At 46.0% G+C, this 26,275-nt stretch overlaps 2 long non-coding RNA genes across 2 annotated transcripts in view; one reads left to right on the forward strand and one right to left on the reverse strand.

Annotated features, from left to right (window-relative positions):
- The window catches only part of LOC142071618 (uncharacterized), a 177,124-nt gene that overhangs the window by 120,868 nt on the left and 29,981 nt on the right, over positions 1 to 26,275 (forward strand). The window lies entirely within an intron of this gene.
- LOC142071617 (uncharacterized) overlaps positions 5,619 to 26,275 on the reverse strand; it is a 45,257-nt gene continuing 24,600 nt past the window's right edge. The window contains exons 2-4 of the long non-coding RNA XR_012667741.1: positions 23,356 to 23,452; positions 11,237 to 11,356; positions 5,619 to 6,049 (exon numbers count right to left, since the gene is read on the reverse strand). This is a non-coding gene — a long non-coding RNA (uncharacterized LOC142071617). The remainder of the gene's footprint in view (positions 6,050 to 11,236; positions 11,357 to 23,355; positions 23,453 to 26,275) is intronic.

Genomic DNA, 26,275 nt, shown 5'->3' on the forward strand with positions numbered 1-26,275 from the left:
AAGTTGACAATGAGATCAGCAAGCGGACTGCTCTCCCTTGCTCTATAGAATCTGAAAGATGCTCTGGCAAGGTCCGCTTAGCAAACACCTTCCACTTCTGAAGCAGACAGTCTGTGAGCTTGCCCCCAGAGCCAATGAGCCCCTGAGGCCCCCACTAGATTGATCCTTTATTGGAGCATACAACTGAACATTTTTTTTTGCATTCCACAACAACAGGACAGCAGCATCCATTCCAAAACAAGCTCAAAGCACAGACAGATTAGACTGCTGCACTGTGTTCTACATGGGGCTGCATCTTAATTCTATCCAGAAGGATGTAGAATTCAGCAGCACATTTGTTAGGGGATCTACCTGGCTGGGAGCCCATGACACTAGTGCTATTCACTCTGGCTGCCCGTTAGGTTCCAGATAGAATTAATAAGGTGTTGATTTTGACCTACGAATCTCTAAATGCCCTGGGAACTATTTATCTGAGAGCCTGCCTTGCTCTCCATTTCATCCTGCCACCGTTGTGGTGCAGAGACACATAAGCTGAGTCCCACTGATAGAAGAGTGAGGGGGCAGCTGGCAGGGCATTCTCTGGGAGGGCCCCTCAACTTTGGAACTTACTCCTCCCCTCCCCTTGGTCTGTCATAACCTGAGTTCGTTGACCTTCATTTGTTTCCTTAGCTGTGAGGGAACAGGAAGCCTCTCGTGGGAGATTTTGATGCCAGACCATTGTTAGTTGCTGGGAATTGTTGTCTAATGGATGAAGGGATTAAGTGGAGTTGTCTATTATGAAATTAGTTATTTCAGACATCATCAGGAGAGCCTGGAGCAAGAGACAGAAACTCCTTTTAGGGCAGAAATCAAAATAAATAAATGCTAAGGGCCAGATTCCCAACCAGTGTAAGACAGTGTAGCAGCCTAATGGAATGATGCCCATTTTCCTCACCTGAGGAGCCAGCCCTTCATTCCAGTCATTGCCAGTGGGGTTGACCCTCTGCCCAGGATGCTCCGAGTAAAACTTAGCAACAAAAGTTCACCTGACCTCCTAAAACCATAAACCCCAGATGGAACGGGTTAGAGTTAGGGGGGTTCTTTACATAACCCAACAAAAGGGCGGGGGGGAATCACCCCCACACACACAAAACAATCCCTCTTTTTTTGGTTTCAAGGGAAAGCAAGTCCCAGCATTGTAACATCAAAGATTAAATAAAGATAAAATGCCAGGGGCATGCTGCCATGCATACGTTAGACCTGTGTAAAAAATGTGGAGTGCACACCTGCAGGGATGTAAATGCTGTGGGCCGTGCAGGAGTCTGCTGTGGCCCCGTCTGCTCAGCTTTGTCTGTAGAACTGTATTTTTATCTCATTCTTCTATGTCATTTTGGCCCATCTTTAATTAGACGGCCTTACGCAAACTGACATTTGCCTTGCAGAGCACTTCTTCACAAGTCAAAGTACAAGGAAATGCAGAGCTGAAGCAGCAATGAAGACCTTGAGAAGCACAAGGCTTAGCCTCCATTGTTTGGAGCCATGTATGATGCAGCTGATTTGGAGAAGGTCAGAGCACATGAACATTGGCATGGTATGAGGTCAAAGGCTCACTCACCCATGTGCAGACAGCTAGCACAAGGCCTGTAAGGCTGGCCTAGGATTTAAGGGCTGTCAAGTTTCCTTCCCCACTCTGAACTCTAGGGTACAGATGTGGGGACCCGCATGAAAGACCTCCTAAGCTTATTCTTACCAACGTAGGTTAAAAACTTCCCCAAGGTACAAACTTTGCCTTGTCCTTGAACCGTATGCTGCCACCAGCAAGCATGTTAAACAAAGAACAGGGAAAGAGCCCACTTGGAGATGTCTTCCCCCAAAATATTCCCCCAAGCCCTACACCCCCTTTCCTGGTGAAGGCTTGATAAAAATCCTCACCAATTTGTACAGGTGAACACAGACCCAAATCCTGGGATCTTAAGAACAATGAAAAATCAATCAGGTTCTTAAAAGAAGAATTTTAATTAACGAAAAGGTAAAAGAATCACCTCTGTAAAATCAGGATGGTAAATACCTTACAAGGTAAAAAGATTCAAACATAGAGAATCCCTCTAGGCAAAACCTTAAGTTACAAAAAGACACAAAAATAGGAATATACATTCCATCTAGCACAGCGTATTTTACCAGCCATTAAACAAAAGGAAATCTAACACATTTCTAGCTAGATTACTAACTAACTAACAGAAGTTCTGAGACTGCATTCCTGATCTGTTCCCGGCAAAAGCATCACACAGACAGCCAGACCCTTTGTTTCCCCCCGCTCCCGATTTGAAAGTATCTTGTCTCCTCATTGGTCATTTTGGTCAGGTGCCAGTGAGGTTATCTTAGCTTCTTAACCCTTTACAGGTGAAAGGGTTTTGCCTCTAGCCAGGAGGGATTTTATAGCACTGTATACAGACAGGTGGTTACCCTTCCCTTTATTTTTATGACAAGGGCATTTCAAAGTATATACACCCACAGTGAGATCAGCTGTTCCCTGTTTCCTAGGATTGTTCAAAAGATGTTGAGCAGTTTAATGTGGTCATTTATCTGAGACTTGAGTGGTGCATAGACCAGGTGTTGGCTCCCTGCATTGGGGTGAATTTCATACAAGGAGAGAGCTTCCATGAAAGTTTGGTTTTATCCGCTTTTGCCAGGCCTCCTGAAGATGAGACCCTCAAACATGCGCCACATTCAGGATTTCATTAATTCTTCCTTGCAGCCCAGTACCCTTGCACGCATACACAGAGAGGTCTGTTTAGAATCCACCAACCAGGACTTTGTTCATCCCCACTTGCCCACTCCATGATGCTGGGGAACCCTGAGCACCTGAAAGTCCCTTGTTTTGTGCTCGCCAGCAGTAGCCCTGTGCTAGTGACATAGATGAGAAAGCTAAGGTCATCTTTTATTGGACCAGGTTCTGTTGGTGAAAGAGACAAGGTTTTGAGCGCCACAGAGCTCGTCTTCAGATCTGTGGATCTCAAAAGAGTGTCTCTTTCACCAGCAGAAGTTGGTCCAAGAAAGTACTTCACCTACACTGTCTCTCTCATATCCTGCGACCAACATGGCTACAGCCACACTGCAAGCAACTAGTGATATATATGGGATCTCTGAACATGGAGGTATCTGCTTACATGCACAGAGAGGATAAGGATTGCCATGTGACTATCTCTGGCCTGCTACTCGCATTGATTTAGTGCCCAGATACCATTGTGACTGGAGACTTCATAAATACCTCGCTGCACAGATCTAGTTTGTACAGTGGGCAGCAGTGACAGTGCCTTCCAAGCCAGTATTTTTCTGCAGAGTAGAGCTGGCCAAATTACTCTCTGCAAATACCTTAGCTGATTAATTTAGCCCTTTGTTCTGCTCACAAACAACTGTTGATTTTTGCAAGAAGTATTCATTATTCACGATTCTATGACCAGATAATGCTGGGAATACAAATTTCAGTGGTATTTAAACTCTTACCTCCCTTAGGCTCAGTTGAAAATCCCTGCCTATGTGAACACATTTCAGGCTGTGGGTTGGTTTATGACCTGTTCGCTTTGACTGTACGTTATTGATCACTCATGGTATGTGACAGTGACCTGAGTGGCATGATATTGTGAGATCTTTGGGGCAGGGACTGTGTCTGTGGACAGCATCTGGTGCATTGTGGGAGCTACCACTGCATAAATAGTCTAGGTTTCAGAGTAGCAGCCGTGTTAGTCTGTATCTGCAAAAAGAAAAGGAGGACTTGTGGCACCTTAGAAACTAACAAATTTATTTGAGCATAAGCTTTCATGAACTACAGCTCACTTAATTGGATGCATTCAGTGGAAAATACAGTGGGGAGATTTATGTACACAGAGAACATGAAACAATGGGTGTTACCATACACACTGTAAGGGGAGTGATCAGGTAAGGTGAGCTATTACCAGCAGGAGAGCGGGGGGGAAAAACCTTTTATAGTGATAATCAAGGTGGGCCATTTCCAGCAGTTGACAAGAACTGCTGTGGAACAGCGGGCAGGATAAACATGGGGAAATAGTTTTACTTTGTGTAATGACCCATCCACTCCCAGTCTTTATTCAAGCCTAAGTTAATTGTATCCAGTTTGCAAATTAATTCCAATTCAGCAGTCTCTCTTTGGAGCCTGTTTCTGAAGTTTTTTTGTTGAAGAATTGTCACTTTTAGGTCTGTAATCGAGTAACCAAAGAGATTGAAGTGTTCTCCGACTGGTTTTTCAATGTTATAATTTTTGATGTCTGATTTGTGTCCATTTATTGTTTTATGTAGAGACTGTCCAGTTTCGCCAACGTAAATGGCAGAGGGGCATTGCTGGCAAATGATGGCAAATATCACATTGGTAGATGTGCAGATGAACGAGCCTCTGATAGTGTGGCTGATTTGATTAGGCCCTATGATGGTGTCCCCTGAATAGATATGTGGACACAGTTGGCAACGGGCTTTGTTGCAAGGATAGGTTCCTGGGTTAGTGGTTCTGTTGTGTGGTGTGTGGTTGCTGGTGAGTATTTGCTTCAGGTTGGGGGGCTGTCTGTAAGCAAGGACTGGCCTGTCTCCCAGGATCTGTGAGAGTGATGGGTCGTCCTTCAGGATAGGTTGTAGATCCTTGATGATGCGTTGGAGAGGTTTTAGTTGGGGGCTGAAGGTGACGGCTAGTGGCGTTCTGTTATTTTCTTTGTTGGGCCTGTCCTGTAGTAGGTGACTTCTGGGTACTCTTCTGGCTCTGTCAATCTGTTTCTTCACTTCAGCAGGTGAGTATTGTAGTTGTAAGAATGCTTGATAGAGATCTTGTAGGTGTTTGTCTCTGTCTGAGGGGTTGGAGAAAATGCGGTTGTATTGTAGAGCTTGGCTGTAGACAATGGATCATGTGGTGTGGTCTGGGTGAAAGCTAGAGGCATGTAGGTAGGCATAGCGGTCAGTTGGTTTCCGGTATAGGGTGGTGTTTATGTGACCATCGCTTATTAGGACCGTAGTGTCCAGGAAGTGGACCTCTTGTGTGGACTGGTCCAGGCTGATGTTGATGGTGGGATGGAAATTGTTGAAATCATGGTTGAATTCCTCAAGGGCTTCTTTGCCATGGGTCCAGATGATGAAGATGTCATCAATGTAGCTCAAGTAGAGTAGGGGCATTAGAGGACGAGAGCTGAGGAAGCGTTGTTCTAAGTCAGCCATAAAAATGTTGGCATACTGTGGGGCCATGCGGGTACCCATAGCAGTGCCGCTGATTTGAAGGTATACATTGTCCCCAAATGTGAAATAGTTATGGGTGAGGACAAAGTCTCAAAGTTCAGCCACCAGGTTTGCCATGACATTATCAGGGATACTGTTCCTGATGGCTTATAGTCCATCTTTGTGTGGAACATTGGTGTAGAGGTCTTCTACATCCATAGTGGCTAGGATGGTATTTTCAGGAAGATCACCGATGGATTGTAGTTTCCTCAGGAAGTTAGTGGTGTCTCGCAGATAGCTGGGAGTGCTGGTAGCGTAGGGCCTGAGGAGGGAGTCTACATAGCCAGACAATCCTGCTGTCAGGGTGCCAATGCCTGAGATGATGGGGCGTCCAGGATTTCCAGGTTTATGGATCTTGGGTAGCAGATAGAATACCCCTGCTCAGGGTTCCAGGGGTGTGTCTGTGTGGATTTGTTCTTGTGCTTTTTCAGGGAGTTTCTTGAGCAACTGGTGTGGTTTCTTTTGGTAACTCGCAGTGGGATCAGAGGGTAATGGCTTGTAGAAAGTGGTGTTGGAGAGCTGCCTAGCAGCCTTTTGTTCATATTCCGACCTATCCATGATAACAACAGCACCTCCTTTGTCAGCCTTTTTGATTATGATGTCAGAGTTGTTTCTGAGGCTGTGGATGGCATTGTGTTCTGCACGGCTGAGGTTATGAGGCAAGTGATGCTGCTTTTCCACAATTTCAGTCTAGTTATTCTTCCTGTCTCCTCTTCATTGCTTCTGTATAATGGAGCCAGGGCAGAATGGCTGCTGCCTCCTCGCCCAAGGCAGAGGTTGTTGAGTTCAGCTTCACCCTCTGAACAACATAAACAGCTTGTAAAAATGCTGTGAAATACGTTTGGATGAAAGGTGCTGTATGAAGATAAGGTATTCAGCCTTTTACAAAACCATTACTTGCTTATTTGCTTTGGGTTCTTGTGACTTTGCACTCCATATGTTTTATGGAAATATGCTTATGAATAAGACATAACTGGAATATGCTTTACGCTAAATACCCCTTGTATGGTGTTATTAGAAAGCTTGTAATCTGCTAAGTGTGTTCATCCTATTTGTTGGTACGTATTATTTCTAGATCTGGAGTTAGGAGAATAAGATATAAACTTGTATCATCGATGTAAACATATTAAGTGGAGGCCATTAAGGGTGCTCCAGAAACAATCAGCTGTAAATGGTCTTAGTTACCTGAAAGCCTTCCTGTGTACATGTGGGCCAGCACATGGGGAATGGAGACTAGGGATTTTACAGTGACATGTGACCACATCATCTGATAATGAAATCCATCTTAAATCTGGTACTTTTCCATTTAGAAGGAGGGGTGGGGACCCAGAGAGATAAAAGATTCCTGCCTTGTGCCAAAGCTATAAAAGGGGTGGAGCAGGATAAAAGGTGTGGCCAGTCATGAGAAAACCCCTGCTTACCACCTGAGATGTCTGCAGGATCTAACAAAGACTGTACCAGGGGAAAGGGTTGGGCCCAGACTAGGAAGGAGTCTAGTCTATGAGAGAGGCTTATTGGAACATAACTGAGGGTGAGATATTACCTATAATCAGTTTCTTAATGTATTAGGCTTAGACTTGCGTGTTTTGTTTTATTTTGCTTTGTGACTTACTTTGTTCTGGCTGTTATTACTTGAAGCCACTTAAATCCTACTTTTTATACTTAATAAAATCACTTGTGTTTATTAATGACAGGTTTCAGAGGAACAGCCGTGTTAGTCTGTATTCGCAAAAAGAAAAGGAGTACTTGTGGCACCTTAGAGACTAACCAATTTATTTGAGCATGAGCTTTCGTGAGCTACAGCTCACTTCATCAGATGTATCTGATGAAGTGAGCTGTAGCTCACGAAAGCTCATGCTCAAATAAATTGGTTAGTCTCTAAGGTGCCACAAGTACTCCTTTTCTTTTTGTGTTTATTAATAAACCCAGAGTAAGTGATTAATACCTGGGGGAGCAAACAGCTGTGCATATCTTTCTATCAGTGATATAGAGGGCGAACAATTTACGAATTTACCCTATATACACTCTGTATACACTTTATACAAAGTAAAATGAATTTATTTGGGGCTTGGATCCCATTGGGAGCTGGGTATCTGGGTGCTGGAGGCAGGTGACCTGCTGAGCTGTTTTTAGTTAAAGTCTGTAGCTTTGGGGGTGTGGTTCAGACCCCAGGGCTGTGTTGCAGCAGGCCAGCATGTCTGACTCAACAAGGCAGGGTTCTGGAGTCCCAAGCTGGCAGGGAAAATGGACTCAGAGGTAATTTCAGCACACCAGATGACGGTCCCAAGGGGATCTCTGTGATCAAACCCATCATAGTTGGGTTCTAAACACCCAACCCAAATTACTGAAGCAGGTAATCTCTCAAAGCCTGTTGCCACAAGTACCATAAATGGAGACATTTTGATGCCTGTGCCTGTCCCTCAAAAAATCAGCTGAAGATTTTAGCCTCTTCCTACCATTTCAGATGCCAGGTAGAGGGAGCCCTTCTTGTCTTGCATGACTTCGTCTGGATAATGCCCTTCCCCTGGAGAAAGTCACAGGATCGTTCCAAACTCTTTTCCTCCCTGATGCTTGCAGGAGCTCTGGATTCAATCCCTCAATCCCCACTCAGGCAAAACGCCATTTAAAGTCACTGAGGGTATGTCTACACTGCAATAAAACACTCAATGCTGGCCCTTGTCAGCTGATTTGGGCTTGGGCTGTGGGGCTATAAAATTGCAGTGTAGATGTTCAGGCTTGGACTGGAGCCTGAGCTCTGGGACCTCTCCCCCTCCCCCTGCCCCCAGCATTTCTGAACATCTACACTGCAGTTTTACAGCCCTCCAGCCCGAGCACTGCTAGCCCAAGTTCGCTGAGCCTGGGCCAGTCCTGGGTGTTTTATTGCATTGTAGATATACCCTGAGGAATTCTGCCTGAGTAAAGGACACCAGATCTGGCCCCTCTGTCAAGACCATTGTTCTCCAAGGAGATCGTGGGCTTGGGGTTCTGAACACACTGCCACCAACACATCTACATGTCAGGGGCTGGGACATACCAAAACAATGGAGAAACATAATCAACCTGCATCCAGCAAAGCACTTCTTATCATAGCTGTCAAGATACTGGTAGCTGGGTTATTTCCTGATTAAGGGGGGAGGGAGGTATTCTTGCTTGACTGAAGCAAAACAGAGCAAGAAAAGTCAGTGCTTGGCTTAGACCCAGATGTCTCACTACCTCCATTCATGAAACAGCTGTATTTTCAAGAAACTCCTCAAATGGACCATGATGAAACCCGGGGTGGTTGGGAACTCTGCATTTCATTCCTGCATGTTTCCATGGGTACTGCACTGAGTTTTCCCTGATTTCAAATAGACACACGTCATCTTCTGGGGCATGAAGGAGGGGGGAGTTTTATCATTGCAGTTTGGATCCAGCAAACCAACACCAAACGTGCCATGCGGTGGTGCTGGAGTCCTGTTACCCAGGCTATGTGACTGAGGAGCTCCTCGAATAGTCTGGTGACATTGTCATGCTAACTCAAATAGAGATCAGCATCTGCCATCTGCCTGCAATGGTCCTGGAACATTTTTTACAGTGGGGGTGCTTAAATCCAGTGGTCCCCACCCCAAAATTTTTACCTCACCCGCACTTGCTCCTGTCCATGCCCACCCCACCCGCCAGAGCTGGGGCCAGGAGCAGGGCCGTGGCTGGGGGGGGACGCAGACAGGGGTAAGGGGCCAAGGCTGGGGCGCCGCATGCGTGGCCAGAGCAGAGCCCTGGGTGCAGGGCCAGCGGCAACCGGGACCCTGCATATGGACTCCATGTGCAGGGCCATGAACTGAGCTTCTGGGTGCGGGGCCAGTGGCAACCAGGAGCTGAGCCCCCAAGCACAGGGCCAGGAGCAGCCAGGACCCCGCGTGCAGGGCAGGAACAGAGCCCCGGACGCAGGTGCTACAGCTGGGATCCCCAAGTGCAGCATGGCAGGTGGCACCCTTCACAAAAACTGGGGGTGCTGCAGCACCCCCTGCACCCATAGTTCCTGTGCCTATGTCTGTCTGGAAAATATTTCAAGGCCAAGAATTTGGGGGGCAGTGTGGTCTAGTGTAATGTTTGTCAACCTTTTTGATACCAGGGATTGGCTCGCTGCCTTCCTAAACTGCATCAGGGAGATCTCAGGGACTGGCGCCGGTCCATGGACCAGTCATTGAGAAACACTGCTCTAGTGGATAGGACCCTGTACTGGGAGTCTGATTTTGGTTCTATTTCTGGCTCTACGCCTGACCAGCTGTGTGACCTTAAACAAGTCACTCCACTTTTCTGTGCCTCAGTTTCCCCATTCACCCTTCCTCTCTCTTGTTTATTTTTTATTATAAACTCTTCAGGGCAGGGACTGTTGCTGTGATGCCAGGAGGTGCCCCCTCTTCTCTCTGCTCTCCCCTTTTCGCTACTAGTTAGTAAGATGACTTGAGTGGAAAGTCTCTGTCTGCTGGTGATCAATACCCCTGACGGGAGACCATACCCCTCAGAGGGAGAGGCAGCCATTTCCCAAGGTGGCAGCCATCTTAACTGAAAGAGAAGCAGCACTGCTGCCAGAGACTGTTTCAGATGGGCACAAAAATTCTTCTCCGGTATTTGTTCTCCCTGTGACTGTCCCAGGGCAGTGGCAGTTAGAAACCTGATCCCTTATGCCACCTTCCCTGATGCCCAAGATTAGGGTGCCTTGGAGCTGGAAGGAGTGCGGGGGGAAGAAGTAGAGCCGGAGATTTCTGCCATCAGCTGTGCTCCGCTGATGAACAAGCCTTTGAGGGCCATTGCCAGCTGGCACATTAGTGTAGTCTGCACTGGGGCTGGGCCGAGTAGCTGTATTTGCTTCTCTAATGGCTCCCCCTCTGCCTCTCTACATGTAAACTCAGCCAAGCTGAGATCTAGCCCTGTGTCTTCCTACTCTCCATGGAACAGCCCAAGCTGCAGGAATCATTGCAGCCCAACGCAAGAGGGGACAGGGTCAAACCAATTGAATAGTGGCTAAAGAGGAACTCAGGGAGGAAATGTTTCCATTAGAACAGTTCATCTTTCTTTTCACAGTTCATCAAAAGCAGGCCAACTTCATACACAGATAGGCCTTTCTGGTGATGGATACTGTATGTGTGTGATGATTAGAACAACCCTCCACTCGTAGCAATGATCAAAGGCAAGTAAAACAAGCAGCCAGACCTTCGCTGAGATGTAATACTAACTCCCCAAACACCTCATTTAATTATGTAATTTGGATCAAAATCCCAAGGCCAGGTTGTTGTGTTTTAAATTACATACTCTGAGGCCTTCCCCTAGATAGCAGAAAAAGACTTCTGGAGGGAAAACTAGCATTAAAAGCACATTTACCAAAAATAGCCATTTAATCTTGGCCAGTAATTGTGCAAATCCTCCTGTAGCTCTTGAAAATCGATGCCTGACTCACACCACTCAACTCTCCCCACCCTGTTGCTGTCTCCTGGGGAGGACGCTGCAGAAAAAGTCCTGGTTTTGTGATGTCAGCTTCTCATTGTGGCAATAGCTTTGATGTCACCAATTCTACCCTATGATTTCACTGCAAGGCTCAAGGGCCTGCTCCAAACCCCATTAAAGGCAATGAGTCTCTCCATTGAATTCAGCAGGTCTGGGACAGATGCGAAATAAAGAGAAGATGGGATGTGAGGGACAAAGGCAAGGATGTGAGGGGCAAGGGACAAGACTTTAAAAAGAGAGTGCTGATTTCTGGATACCTCAATATTTGGGCATATAATATGAAATAACTTTAAAGGACTTGATTTTCAGAAGGCATATGCTGAGCACTTCTTGAAAATCAGACCCTTTAAAATCTCTTTATTTGGGGAATCAGAAAATCAAGACACCCAAAATCATTAGCCACTAATCCTGGCCTACACTTTGATGTGCAAGAGCTTCACTTATTAGCAAAGAAGACAACAGGAGGGGAACTGAAAATGACATAAAAGGCAAATGAACTTACATTTGATATGACATTTTTTTTGAAGTTTTGTCCAAGTATGAACGTTCCCTCTCATTAAAACAAATAAACGCCAGCCATTCTCCTTAGCACTGGTATATTACAGCAGATAGGCATCATTTCCTACAGAGCAATGGGATGGCATTCAGTACAAACTCAATCTTCCAGAACACAAGTAATCTCACTTCAGAGGGATTGTCTGAGATCCTACAGAACAGAAGACAGCTGGTGTTTTGACCATGTCTGGTCCAAACTCTCCAAAACCATTGTTTAAAGAGCTGATGCAGAGGCAATGAAAAACATAAGTTTGCTGGCCCTGGACTCATCTGTTCACTTAACAGGTACAAGGTTGGTGCCTCACCAATGTCTGTCAGCCTTGCCCATTCAGTCCTTACCTTCTCTAATGAGACTGCTAAGAAGGCTGTCAGTACCGTGTTGCATGGTCGTTTCTGTGATATGGATGCCTACTCCTTAGAAACTGGACTGAGCCCGTCCACTCATTTCCCACGGGTTACCAAACGTTCCTCACACATTCGACTTCCGTAGTTGTCCCACAATAACCACCTTCGCCCTCTGGTAAAAATAACTAGATAACACAGGGGAAACGATGAAATGAAAAAAACCCTGAAAAAAAATCCTCTCCCCAGGCCTGATATTGACATGTTCTGGAGCTGGGGCCAGGAAAGCAAAGATCAGTGCTGCTTAGACTCTTCATTGACTTTATGATAACTTTTGTAAGGATTTCAGAAGTCAGCCTGATAAACATGGCAGAAAATTCCTAGACAAGAGGAGAGAGATGTGCTTACTATCAGTCTAGGTTGTATGTGATCTAGTGACCTAGCTGCAAAACACTCCATATCTCTCTACCAATTTCCTGAGTCATTCAACCAATAGTAATTTCCCCTTTTACCTCCTCTTTTTGCGTTTAGAAAGGACCCACAATATGAATCTTGCAAAGCCTGCACTGAAATCATCAGACACCTGAATGAAACCTGCCCCACTGCTGCCTGGCGTGAACAGCCCACTTCAGCATTTCTCTACCCAGACATCAGACACAATAAAAAGGGCAGAGCATTTCAGTGAAAGGAGCACTAGGAATTACTGGGCCAGAGGTTCAGCTACCGTAATTGCGTAGCTCCACTGATATCAATGAAGCTGTGTCCTTTTATGCTAGCTAAGGATTTGGTCTATTTTTAATAGTGCATTTGGCAAGCAAGTTGGATCCAGGACAATGCATGCAACTGACATAGTATGTTAGGAGACTGCATGTGGAGACTCTCTTTCGTTCTTTCTTTATCCAAAAGGTAGATTTGACTTCAAAACGATGAAACCCAGAGGGCCTCCTTGCAAAATCTAGATGCATTTTTCCTGCACCCATGTCCAAAATAAGGAGGGGGAAGGGAGTGAGACAACAAACCAAGCCTGCATTTATGTTTTACTGAGTAAAATAATTATAGTTTAGTTTTCCCGGTGCTGAGTTCCAAATCGCTTGCAGCATGTTGGTAAAAATAGCACTGTGATCTAAATAATGGCTGGTTAAAAATAAACTACCTATGTTGTTTGCCCAGGTGACTTACCTGCTTTCAGAGGTTTATGTAATTAGGTCATTTCTAAGAATATATATTTTTAAGCCACCCTGCAGCTCCATAGTTACTACACTGAGAACACATCAGCTGCCTCTAGCACTTAAAGACTGGGATCTGTAGCAAGGTGCAGCTGGGCCCCTCTTACTTCTGCCCCCCTCACAAAACCAGTCCGGAACGCCCCCAGTCAATGCAATCACCCGTGTATTTTATTTGTAGTTCTTTCCCACCACCTGCTTACTATCTATGTACAGGGTATTACAGCCAGACTTCACCCCAGAGCCACCAGTCCCTCTCAGCCTCTGGCCTTTCTCTTCCCCTTCTGGCTTCCTTCCTCCCGGCCTTTCTAGCCCCTGGCTAATTAAGCTACCGGCTGTTTCTAGTTGCCAAGCAGGCAGGGCTATTCGGCCTGCCCCAATCCATTCCCCTTGATTGGGACTGGCATGGCAGGGGGCTGATTAAGCACTTCGTGCCCAGCATCCTGTCAGACACCTCCCCCTTAGGTAACCGCTAGGTTTGTCCTTCCCCGTCCTCTCCTCCCTCTGCCGGTGGGGTCCCAGTCCATCCCCAGTACCACTGGGTATGGTAACCTCTCCACTACCCGGACCCATTTCAGGAAAACTTTCCCCGTACTTCCAGGGGCACCTGGGCCATGGGGCAGTGCTTCCAATCCCCGTGGATGCACTCCGGTTTCATCCTCACCCTGGGGATAAGCCACTGTGGCTCTACTAGCCCCCTCTGGACAAGCGAGCAGGCCGAGGCCGTGTCCACCAGCCCCCTCTGGACAAGCGAGCAGGCCGAGGCCGTGTCCACCAGCCCCCTCTGGACAAGAGAACAGGCCGAGGCCGTGTCCACCAGCCCCCTCTGGACAAGCGAGCAGGCCGAGGCCGTGTCCACCAGCCCCCTCTGGACAAGAGAGCAGGCCGAGGCCGTGTCCACCAGCCCCCTCTGGACAAGCGAGCAGGCCGAGGCCGTGTCCACCAGCCCCCTCTGGACAAGAGAGCAGGCCGAGGCCGTGTCCACCAGCCCCCTCTGGACAAGAGAGCAGGCCGAGGCCGTGTCCACCAGCCCCCTCTGGACAAGCGAGCAGGCCGAGGCCGTGTCCACCAGCCCCCTCTGGACAAGCGAGCAGGCCGAGGCTGTGTCCACCAGGCCCCTCTGGGGCTTCCTTCCCACTCGCACCAGAATGGTGGCTAGTCCTCGCCCTTTCCCCCGCCCTCCGCCATTAGTCCAGCCGCAAAACTCAGCTAGGCCGCATTCCATCTCCGGGCAGTCCCCCCTCTTATGTCCTGGCTACCCACACTGCTGGCACATGAGCTGTCTGCGGCGACTGGGTGCTCCCCTGGTCTCCTCTTTCTTCCTCTCCAGGCCCTTCCTAGGTGGTGTTTCCTGGGGGGCCATGACCGTGCTCGGCTGGTGTCGCCTGACCCAGACTTGCACGCTCTCGGGGAGGCCCCATTAAAACTGTTCTAGAACCAGCTGGTCCATAATTGCTCCCACCGTTTGGGTTGTCCAGCTGCAGCCAATGAGTGGCCCAGCCTGTCAGCTTCTGGGCAAATGCCTGGGGCTGCAAACTCCCCATCCACCTGGCTGACCGAAACATCTGACAGTATTTTTCTGCCAATAGTCCCACCCCATCTAGTATGGCCGCCTTCACTGCGTCATAGTCTTTGGCCTGGTCATTATGAGCACCATAGAGGCCGCTTGAGCCTCACCAGCCAGATAAGGAGCCACTGTAGGGCCCAGGTTGCCCTACTCCATGCCCAGGGCTACTTCCTCGAAGGTGCAGAGGAAGGCATCCGGGTCATCAGTGGGGCCCATCTTACTAAGGCCCAATCCCATCACATGGGTGCCATCACCTTGGCCTCTGGGCTGACATGGAACTGGGAGGGCTGGTCTGGTTGGGCTTCAGCCCATGAGGACGTCAGTAACTCAGCCAGCGGTTAGGGGTCTGTCACAGGAGTGGGTGGGTGAGGTTCTGTGGCTAGCGATGTGCAGTAGATCAGACTGGATGATCATGATGGTCCTTTCTGGCTTTAAAGTCTCTGAGTCTATGGCTGACTATTATAGGTCTTTTCTCTCTCTCTCATTTAATTCAGGGAGGAGTTAGCAAGGACCAAACCCTTGTTGCCTGGGAGGGGTGAAGTCCTAAATTTTCAAAAGTGACTAGTGAATTGAGTGCCTCAGTTTTTCACTGCTCAACTTGAGACACTTTAAAAGGACCTGATTTGCAGAAAGCAGATACTCAACACTTCCTGGAAATCAGGCCCATTTAGTGTGTCTCAAAAGCTAGGCACCCAAAATCATTGAACCTCTTTTGAAAATTTAGGCCAGAGAATGAGTGACTCTGTGTAATATGTCTAGGTTCTTATAATGGGAATAATTACTCCTGTTGAACCCGATACTCCCTGTGGAAATGACTAAACGAGAGCTATACGAGGAAGGGACGCATTCAGCTCCTCTCCCCCTCTGGCCTAGCCTCTGGCAGGATCATGCATTTCTATTTATTCATCATTGTATTGTCCATCTTGTCTCATTTGCGTGATGGATGAGGATGAAAAGACCTGAACTCTATTCCAAGCCCTCAATAAAAATATGATTAACATCATTCACCTTCCACAGCACAGCTCCAGCTGCTCCTCTGTGTGAGAGACACTCACATGAATAGTAATAATATTCACAGGTTTCAGAGTAGCAGCCGTGTTAGTCTGTATTCGCAAAAAGAAAAGGAGTACTTGTGGCACCTTAGAGACTAACCAGAAACCCCCATACTAGATAATTATGGAGGAACCTGCTCATAAGGGAACCTTCTTCCTGGGCAGTTGGCAATGGCTTGTGCCCTGAAGCAGTGGGGTTAATATCCCTTATAAATATTAAATCTAGCTAGTTTAACTGTGAATATTATTAAAAAGAAAAGGAGTACTTGTGGCACCTTAGAGACTAACCAATTTATTTGAGCATAAGCATCCGATGAAGTGAGCTGTAGCTCACGAAAGCTTATGCTAAAATAAATTGGTTAGTCTCTAAGGGATATTAAGCCTACTGCTTCAGGGCACAAGCCACTGCCAACTGCCTGGGGTTAGAAAGAAGGTTCCCTTATGAGCAGGTTCCTCCATAATTATCTAGTATGGGGGGTTCTTGCAATATCCTCTGAAGCATCTGGTTTACCCCCTCCCCCTCTGTTGCCTTTGCCTCTTTCCTCCCTCCTGTATTCTTTTCCAATCAACTTTCACCCCCCTGTGCTGCAGACCCTTATCTAGACCATTCTTCCCTTTCTCAAGCTGGCTTTCCTTCCCAGTATCCTGCCTGTTCTCTCCCTCCTCCTGGTTATCCTGTTCCTTCTCCTGTCCCTTTTTGTCCTCCTCTGCCACCTTTTCCCATGTGCAGTGCTGTTGTAGCTGTGTCAGTCCCCCAGAATATCAGAGAGACAAGGTGGGTGAGGTGATATCTTTTATTGGACCAAGTTCTGTTGGTGAGAGAGACAAGTTTGCGAGCGTACTGTGACAAAGCTCTGTCCTTGCCTCCATGGGTCCTGCGTTTCCTGGTGGATTTCACTAGCCTCAGAGGCTCACTGTGACCTTCCACATAACCCTTCTCTCTCTAGAGACAAGGGTCACAGTCTACTGAGCCATTTTCATCATAAGCCAGCGAGGGAGGTGAGGAGAAGTTATCCTTCCTTGCACAGTCTCTGTTGTCTCCCAGTCTCAGTGATTAATCAGGGGGCAAAAGGGGGAGGAGCCCGGGCCCACCCTCCACTCCGGGCTCCAGCCCAGGGACCCTAATAGTATCAGCTATGGTAGCTGACCTTTTAGAAACATAACATGTACAATTCCCTGAGCTACTTCCCCCACAGCAGCCCTCACTTCCTCAAGCTCCACTTCACCCTTACCTCAGGGCCTCCTTCCTTGTGCCTGATATGGTGTGTACTACTCAGCCTCTCCAACAGCACAACTTCCTCCCACAGCTCCTGACATGCACACCCACCTGACTAACTGGGAGGCTTTTAACTAGTTTCAGCCAGTGCCTGATTGGCTTCAGGTGTCCCAATCAACCTAGCATTCTCCCTGCCTTCTGGAAAGTTCTTAATTGGCTCCAGGTGCCTTAATTGACCTGGAGCAGCTGCCATTTCTCTTATCCTGGTACCAGGGATTTGTTTAGCCTGGAGCTAATATATCTATCTCCCACTACTTTTCTGTAGCCATCTGGTCTTGCCCCGTCACAGTACACAGCGCTCTCCTTCAGGCCTTGTCCTTTTGCCGCTATGGGACATCCCCCACCCAGTCCTTCTCTCTCTCTCCCTACCTGTCTTCATTCCCTATCCCCTGAGTTCCATTTCTCCCCTAACCAAAGTGAAATCTGCTTTTTGAATTCCAGGCGCTAGGGAAATGATGGAAATCATGCCCTGGTTCCATACAGGGATTACACATGTAGTCAGAGCTAAACTTCATGGAGTTGTGCCCCTGGCCAATTACATTTTGGGCACCTGCATTTCATGGCTAAACCATATGATCCTTCACTGCACTTAAAGGACTGTGGTAGGTGGCCTGAGGAGCAAATTATGCCCCAGCCATCCCTATATACATGTAATTTGGCAGATGCATTAATACTCCTCCCCCATCATATGTTAACTCAATGAGTAGCTTGAACTCCCCAGTAGCAACCACCCCATCCTCGACTTGTCATATGCTCTCTTAAAATCCCAGCTTTCCTGGCCTTCATCCATGTGTTCAGGTCTTCCCCCTCAGTAACAGCTGTTTTAAAGAATTTAGTCACCACCCTGACCCCCTGAACTAAAAAGATTAATTACCTGATAGTCCTGCAATGCAATTTTTCCTTCTCTGTCTGCTCACCACCCCCAAAACTCTTCTAGTGCCTCTTTTCTATAGAAGTCCGTTCTGGCCACTGTCAGAGACCGACAGGATACTAAACCAGATGTTTCACAGGGCTGATCTAGTCTGGATCCCTTAGGTATTTTAAATGAATCAATCCTAGTTTAGAAGAGACAAATCAGACTGTATTTCACTATTTGGATCTGGGTCCAGAGCCGGATTTTGAGTTCAAGGTATTTGGGTCGGGGGCTTTGGTTCAATCCATTATGAACTCTGGAGCCAGCTGCAAATTCAGATCCAGGTTCAGATTCTGCAACATACCCCAGCCTCCCAAAACATTCAGACTTGTTGGGATTGGGAGTTTTGACTGCAGCTGATTGCTACTTTTCACATGTGTGAAGGGTGCAATGGGTATGGGTAGGAAAGGGGCAGGAGAGAGAATGACTGGAACAGGAGGAGAGGATCTATTGGCCAATGCTCCAACTTAACCCAGTTCTGTGATGCTAGAGTGTTCTAATGCTAGAGACAGACGACACAACACTCCTCATTCCCTGGTGCACTGTGGGAGGCACAGAGAGATCTGGGTGATCTGCTGAGAAATATTGCAGCCAGAAGTTACACAACAGCATTTCATTTGGGCATGTATAGTCCAGAGGCCCTGAGACTAGGCTGCCTCTCAGGACGTGACGTTCCCATTTCAAGGCAGGGGACACGATAATGAATGTTAAACAAAGAAAATGTGTCCATGTCCAGTGCATCTGAACATGTGCAATATTTCTAAAACCATAGAGCCTGTGGCTTCTGTCAAGATTGGCCTCTATCTGCTCCTATCTTGCCCGTTTTCCTTCTCCTTAATCTTTCCCTTGCCACAAGCCGGAGAATGTAACAAAGCAGACAGGGCACTTATGTCTGTTGTTGACCCATGTATTTTAACTATCTCACTTTTGCTTCTTTTTCCCCCCACACCTTCCCATAATGATGATTAGCTGTAGCCACAAAATGAAATAGCTGTTAGTCCAAGTGGCAGCCTTCTGTATGTTTGCGATGTGCCATGAGGTTTTGTAGTAAGCCTGGTAGATTATATGATCATATATCACCGTGATGGGTCCTCTGTAATGACCTGATCCAAAGCCCTTTAATGGCAATTGAAATCGTTCCATTAGCTTCAAGGGGCTTTGGATCAGGCAAGGAATTCCGAAACCTAGCAAGGTATGTGGATTGAAACGATCGATATCTATAGTGTCTATGTTAGGTAGGTTTCAGAGTAGCAGCCGTGTTAGTCTGTATCTGCAAAAAGAAAAGGAGGACTTGTGGCATCTTAGAGACTAACACATTTATTTAAGCATAAGCTTTCCTGAGCTACAGCTCACTTCATCGGATGCTGTACTTCACGAAAGCTTATGCTCTAATAAAGTTGTTAGTCTCTAAGGTGCCACGAGTACTCCTTTTCTTTTTATGATAGGTAAATAACCCAGCAGCAAGTATCATCAATGCTGGGGTTTATTTGTGTGACTCAACGTAGATGAACTTGGTACCCAAGATTACATGTGTGATCCAAGCTCAGTTCATATCATTGGTACCCAAGGTTACCAGTTCTGACAACATCAGACTAAGGTGACCTCTGTGGCACAACCTGTTCATATTCACATCTGCAAGTGAGGACCTGACTTTCATTCATAAAAACATGTCTCCATCTGAAGAGAACACTGTGTGCAGATGCTATCCAAAGAATGGTTTCAGAGTAACAGCCGTGTTAGTCTGTATTCGCAAAAAGAAAAGGAGTACTTGTGGCACCTTAGAGACTAACCAATTTATTTGAGCATAAGCTTTCGTGAGCTACAGCTCACTTCATCGGATGCATACTGTGGAAACTGCAGAAGACATTATATACACAGAGACCATGAAACAATACCTCCTTCCACCCCACTCCCCTGCTGGTAATAGCTTATCTAAAGTGATCACTCTCCTTACAATGTCTATGATAATCAAGTTGGGCCATTTCCAGCACAAATCCAGGTTTTCTCACCCTCCACCCCCACACACAAACTCACTCTCCTGCTGCTAATAGCCCATCCAAAGTGACCACTCTCTTTACAATGTGTATGATAATCAAGGTGGGCCATTTCCAGCACAAATCCAGGTTTTCTCACTCCCCGCCCCTCCAAAAACCACACACACAAACTCACTCTCCTGCCGGTAATAGCTTATCCAAAGTGACCACTCTCCCTACAACATGCATGATAATCAAGGTGTGCCATTTCCAGCACAAATCCAGGTTTTCTCACTCCCCCACCCCCATACACACACAAACTCACTCTCCTGCTGGCAATAGCTCATCCAAACTGACCACTCTCCTTACAATGTGTGTGATAATCAAGGTGGGCCATTTCCAGCACAAATCCAGGTTTTCTCACTCCCCGCCCCTCCAAAAACCACACACACAAACTCACTCTCCTGCCGGTAATAGCTCATCCAAAGTGACCACTCTCCCTACAATGTGCATGAAAATCAAGGTGGGCCATTTCCAGCACAAATCCAGGTTTTCTCACCCCCACCCCCCCCAACCACACACAAACTCACTCTCCTGCTGGCAATAGCTCATCCAAACTGACCACTCTCCTTACAATGTGTGTGATAATCAAGGTGGGCCATTTCCAGCATAAATCCAAGTTTAACCAGAACGTCTGGGGGGGGGTAGGAAAAAACAAGGGGAAATAGGCTGCCTTGCATAATGACTTAGCCACTCCCAGTCTCTATTTAAGCCTAAATTAATAGTATCCAATTTGCAAATGAATTCCAATTCAGCAGTTTCTCGCTGGAGTCTGGATTTGAAGTTTTTTTGTTGTAAGATAGCGACCTTCATGTCTGTAATTGCGTGACCAGAGAGATTGAAGTGTTCTCCGACTGGTTTATGAATGTTATAATTCTTGACATCTGATTTGTGTCCATTTATTCTTTTGCGTAGAGACTGTCCAGTTTGACCAATGTACATGGCAGAGGGGCATTGCTGGCACATGATGGCATATATCACGTTGGTGGATGTGCAGGTGAACGAGCCTCTGATAGTGTGGCTGATGTTATTAGACCCTGTGATGGTGTCCCCTGAATAGATATGTGGGCACAGTTGGCAACGGGCTTTGTTGCAAGGATAGGTTCCTGGGTTAGTGGTTCTGTTGTGTGATATGTGATTGTTGGTGAGTATTTGCTTCAGGTTGGGGGGCTGTCTGTAGGCAAGGACTGGCCTGTCTCCCAAGATTTGTGAGAGTGTTGGGTCATCCTTCAGGATAGGTTGTAGATCCTTAATAATGCTTTGGAGGGGTTTTAGTTCGGGGCTGAAGGTGACGGCTAGTGGCGTTCTGTTATTTTCTTTGTTAGGCCTGTCCTGTAGTAGGTGACTTCTGGGAACTCTTCTGGCTCTATCAATCTGTATCTTCACTTCCGCAGGTGGGTATTGTAGTTGTAAGAATGCTTGATAGAGATCTTGTAGGTGTTTGTCTCTGTCTGAGGGGTTGGAGCAAATGCGGTTGTATCGCAGAGCTTGGCTGTAGACGATGGATCGTGTGGTGTGGTCAGGGTGAAAGCTGGAGGTATGTAGGTAGGAATAGCGGTCAGTAGGTTTCCGGTATAGGGTGGTGTTTATGTGACCATTGTTTATTAGCACTGTAGTGTCCAGGAAGTGGATCTCTTGTGTGGACTGGTCCAGGCTGAAGTTGATGGTGGGATGGAAATTGTTGAAATCATGGTGGAATTCCTCAAGGGCTTCTTTTCCATGGGTCCAGATGATGAAGATGTCATAAATATAGCGCAAGTAGAGTAGGGGCGTTAGGGGACGAGAGTTGAGGAAGCGTTGTTCTAAGTCAGCCATAAAAATGTTGGCATACTGTGGGGCCATGCGGGTATTCATAGCAGTGCCGCTGATCTGAAGGTATATATTGTCCCCAAATGTCCCCACATGTCTATTCAGGGGACACCATCACAGGGTCTAATAACATCAGCCACACTATCAGAGGCTCATTCACCTGCACATCCACCAACGTGATATATGCCATCATGTGCCAGCAATGCCCCTCTGCCATGTACATTGGTCAAACTGGACAGTCTCTACGCAAAAGAATAAATGGACACAAATCAGATGTCAAGAATTATAACATTCATAAACCAGTCGGAGAACACTTCAATCTCTCTGGTCACGCAATTACAGACATGAAGGTCGCTATCTTACAACAAAAAAACTTCAAATCCAGACTCCAGCGAGAAACTGCTGAATTGGAATTCATTTGCAAATTGGATACTATTAATTTAGGCTTAAATAGAGACTGGGAGTGGCTAAGTCATTATGCAAGGTAGCCTATTTCCCCTTGTTTTTTCCTACCCCCCCCCCACCCACCCCCCAGACGTTCTGGTTAAACTTGGATTTGTGCTGGAAATGGCCCACCTTGATTTTCATGCACATTGTAGGGAGAGTGGTCACTTTGGATGAGCTATTGCCAGCAGGAGAGTGAGTTTGTGTGTGTATGGGGGTGGGGGAGTGAGAAAACCTGGATTTGTGCTGGAAATGGCACACCTTGATTATCATGCATGTTGTAGGGAGAGTGGTCACTTTGGATAAGCTATTACCGGCAGGAGAGTGAGTTTGTGTGTGTGGTTTTTGGAGGGGCGGGGAGTGAGAAAACCTGGATTTGTGCTGGAAATGGCCCACCTTGATTATCATACACATTGTAAAGAGAGTGGTCACTTTGGATGGGCTATTAGCAGCAGGAGAGTGAGTTTGTGTGTGGGGGCGGAGGGTGAGAAAACCTGGATTTGTGCTGGAAATGGCCCAACTTGATTATCATACACATTGTAAGGAGAGTGATCACTTTAGATAAGCTATTACCAGCAGGAGAGTGGGGTGGGAGGAGGTATTGTTTCATGGTCTCTGTGTATATAATGTCTTCTGCAGTTTCCACAGTATGCATCCGATGAAGTGAGCTGTAGATCACGAAAGTTTATGCTCAAATAAATTGGTTAGTCTCTAAGGTGCCACAAGTCCTCCTTTTCTTTTATCCAGAGAATGAATTTCTCAGACAAAGGTGTTTGAACTTCTGATGTAGGACATGTGCATAGTTTCACATTAAACAAGGATTGCCAGCAACTATCACCAATGCCTTATAATATTCATGTGTGGCACAGGCTGGAGCAGATTGCACAGACTGGCCCGTGCAATTTGCAACAGTATTAAATGTTTTAGCGTGCATAAGTAGGAAGAAACACAGGCACTCAGCATTAGAGCTGGGAGGGTGCCGTGAAAATATTAGCAATACAGTAGAACCTCAGTTTTATGAACACCAGTCTTACAAATGACCAGTTATACAAACTATTTTTTCTAACATAAAAAAAAAATCACATAATTAAATGGATGTCAATGAAGAACGAATCAATGTCCCGTCACATCCCTGTATCTTCAGTGCATTGGAAATCGCTTTGCAGTGGTTTGAAGGACAGGAAGAAAGCTATGCAGTGCGCAATACTGCAGCTTATGGGCTGGAATGATGAGATGTTCAGTTTGATGAACTTTTTGATTTTCTGAACTCCTCAGTCCCCAATCAGTTTGTAAAACAGAGGCTGTACTCTATTGAAAAACTTTCCCTTTCCACATTGGGAATCTTTCAAAGAACAGAAGAGAGCCCCACCCCACAATAGTTAATAGCCCAGTGATTAGGGCACTCACCAGAGACGTAAGAGATTCAAATTCATGTCTGTGCTCTAAATTGAAAAAGTCCTGACCAGCTGTACTCAGCACTGCTTCTGTGCAGGTGAAGAGACACCTAAAGTATTAAAGACAAATCCTTTTAAGCACACAGGCTACTACAACTTAAACCTATAGTTCCATTTGCACATCGCAGCAGAGGTGTGGCTAGCACAGTGAATAAGCCACACTATTGACAAAAAATTACCGTGACAAATTTTCGGCCCTGGAAATCAGTTCATGTGTTGAAGGCTATTTTCATAATGCAAAAAGCTAGAAAAAGTGACTTTTAGAAAAATTAAAAGTTTGAAATTTAGCATCCTTCTCAGAACTCAGGGGAGCCATGAACAACAAAGCCCAGCCTTTGTGGAAACACAGCCGTCTGATTTTCCACAATTATGTAGAAAAAACAAGCTATATCGTGGGAGGTATAGGAGGATCTTCTATCTTTGCAACAGTGGCTGAAATCTATAAGGTTGAGCCGTTGTCCACCCAGCTTCTTCCATTCTCCAGGCAGACGGTATTTTCTCTGATCACCAAGAAAAAGCAACAGCCAAAATGAGGTCCCAAAGATCGACACTCTCACTCCAGGGTCCAAAGCAGATGTGCATGGCCTTTACTATAATCGTGGCCCCGATTCAGCAAAGCTCATGCTTAAGTTCCAGTCCCTTCATTGGGAACTAACCACATACTTAGGTGCTTTGCTGAATGCCCTGAATAAGGCAGCGAGTAATTCCTTGGGGACTGTAGCAAGGGAGGAGAGTCTGTGCTGAAGTTACCTGTTGCAACTACAGTCCTATGCCTCACTGAACCTGTTGGTTGTATGCCCAAATTTGGGAGTTTGATGACTTAAGTGGTCTCTGATATTTTCTTTTATGGGTGGTGTAAGAGTGGGGTTTTTGTTTGTTTGTTTTATCCTTGATCCTTTGAAGTTTTTTGGTCATTCCCTTGCTTGTGATTTTCTGTTGATGTAGTGATATAACCAACCTTTAATAAGATAACATCCTTTGTGCTACAACTCTGAGATCCTCTCCAAATGATGCCAAACTGGCTGCAAATAAGCTCAGTCATGACCCGGTAGCAGGCAGGCTACTACTGTATGTCTTAAGAGCTCTTAGATGTTGGGAGCAGCCTGGGGACCAGAATCGGTCACAAAATGGTTTTTGTTTCAGCAAAAAATTTGACACCATCTTTGTTTGCATTGAAATTTGACTTCAAAAGTTTTCAGGTTTTTGCTGAAAAAATTAAGACCCACAAAATGAAAAATGTTGGCTAAAAATCAATGGCTGGAATTTTTCAGTTGTCAGTTCCTAAAAACTGAATTTTGTTTCATTTTCTGCAACTGGAAACCAAAAGATTTTTGTTTTTCAACTCACTCACACACACACCCCCCAAAAGAAAAATTTATATTTCCTGGGGACATTTTAGTTTGGTCCAAAAAGCCATTTTTTTGTCTGAAAATGTTCAGCCATCTCTATACTCACGACTCCTTTGTGTGTCCTTCTGTGGGGAAGGTTATTTGTTCCTTTTGCTGTCTTTCATGGAAGCTTAATTTGGCAGATGACTTCTGAGCTTCTGTGTGATTATGGATCATGTAGCAGCTCACTTTCACCTCAGAGACCTGTGATTTGGCCTATTTAAAACATGAAATGAGATATGGGGGCTCTCATCCTCACTTATGGTGGTTGGGAGTTACCCACATTTACAAAAAACTTCTTAGTGATTGACTTATTGTTCATGTTAATGCTCTGTATACTTTTAGAACTGGTGATGCTGCCATGCCATGTGCCCTTTAATTACAAAATCAATGGCAATGATTCATTGAGGGGGAAAGGGTAATTGATAACAAGTATGTTGCACAACACGTGTCTCTGCCTTATGTATTGGTGACATAATATCAGACTGGAAAATGATATGGTGATCTGTACCTCCTATGGTACATAATATTGGTGATAGGTTTTTTGTACTTATTGGTATTATTTTTATTTATGCATTTTCTGTTGACCAGTTGGAAGGGGTACAGTGAGCTGAGTTTGTGTGCAGTTTTGAACCAGCATGGAGCTTATTTGCAAAGGAGGATGTGAGGATTTCAACTTCTGATGACTTGAATGCAATGAAAGCATGATTGGATGCTTCCAAATAAGGGTTGCATAAGGTCTGAGCTTTCTGAATCCCGTGGAACAGTCTTTAGCCTGAGTGGTGTGCATTTATCGGACTATAAATCACTTTTACTCTCTCACTCACTTTCCAGAAAAATTCCCGTCAAGAAAAGCTATGGAGCAAATAGTGAAAACGTCCAGTGCATTGACCTAAAATGGCAGCTGTGTATATCTCATTCCACAGAACATTTGACTGTACAGTGCTTGTAAAGCGCTCTGCGATCCCAGGATGAAGAGTGCTACCCAAAGCAATGTCTAGTCTCAGTGGGTGAAATTCACCTTTGTGCAGATAGGCAGCACAATGCCTAGCTACCACTTAAGTTCCACTCAAAAGCCAGGGATTCATTTCAGCCTATGTTCTTTCTTTTGGCAAAGCAGTTAGAAACCTGATCCAAAGCAATGTCCTGGGATACTCTTCTGGTACTGAAACTAAGTCAACATCAGCCTCATTACCTCCATAACACTCTGCCTGTTATGCTACCCAAACTGCTTTGCTAGGAGATTTACCTTCTAGACAAAGAACAATAGATTCACCAAATATAAAAGTTTTAAAAGGAGATATTTGAAGACGCCACCTCTTTACCAGGGCATGGGAAAACAAAACAGCATAGGCTTAGGACATATAGGGCTATAATGTACTGGTTAAGACAGGTTTCAGAGTAGCAGCTGTGTTAGTTTGTATCTGTAAAAAGAACAGGAGAACTTGTGGCACCGTAGAGACTAACAAATTTCTTAGAGCATCA

This window comes from Caretta caretta, chromosome 3 (genome assembly GCF_965140235.1).
Source record: "Caretta caretta isolate rCarCar2 chromosome 3, rCarCar1.hap1, whole genome shotgun sequence".
Classification (NCBI taxonomy): Eukaryota; Metazoa; Chordata; order Testudines; family Cheloniidae; genus Caretta; species Caretta caretta.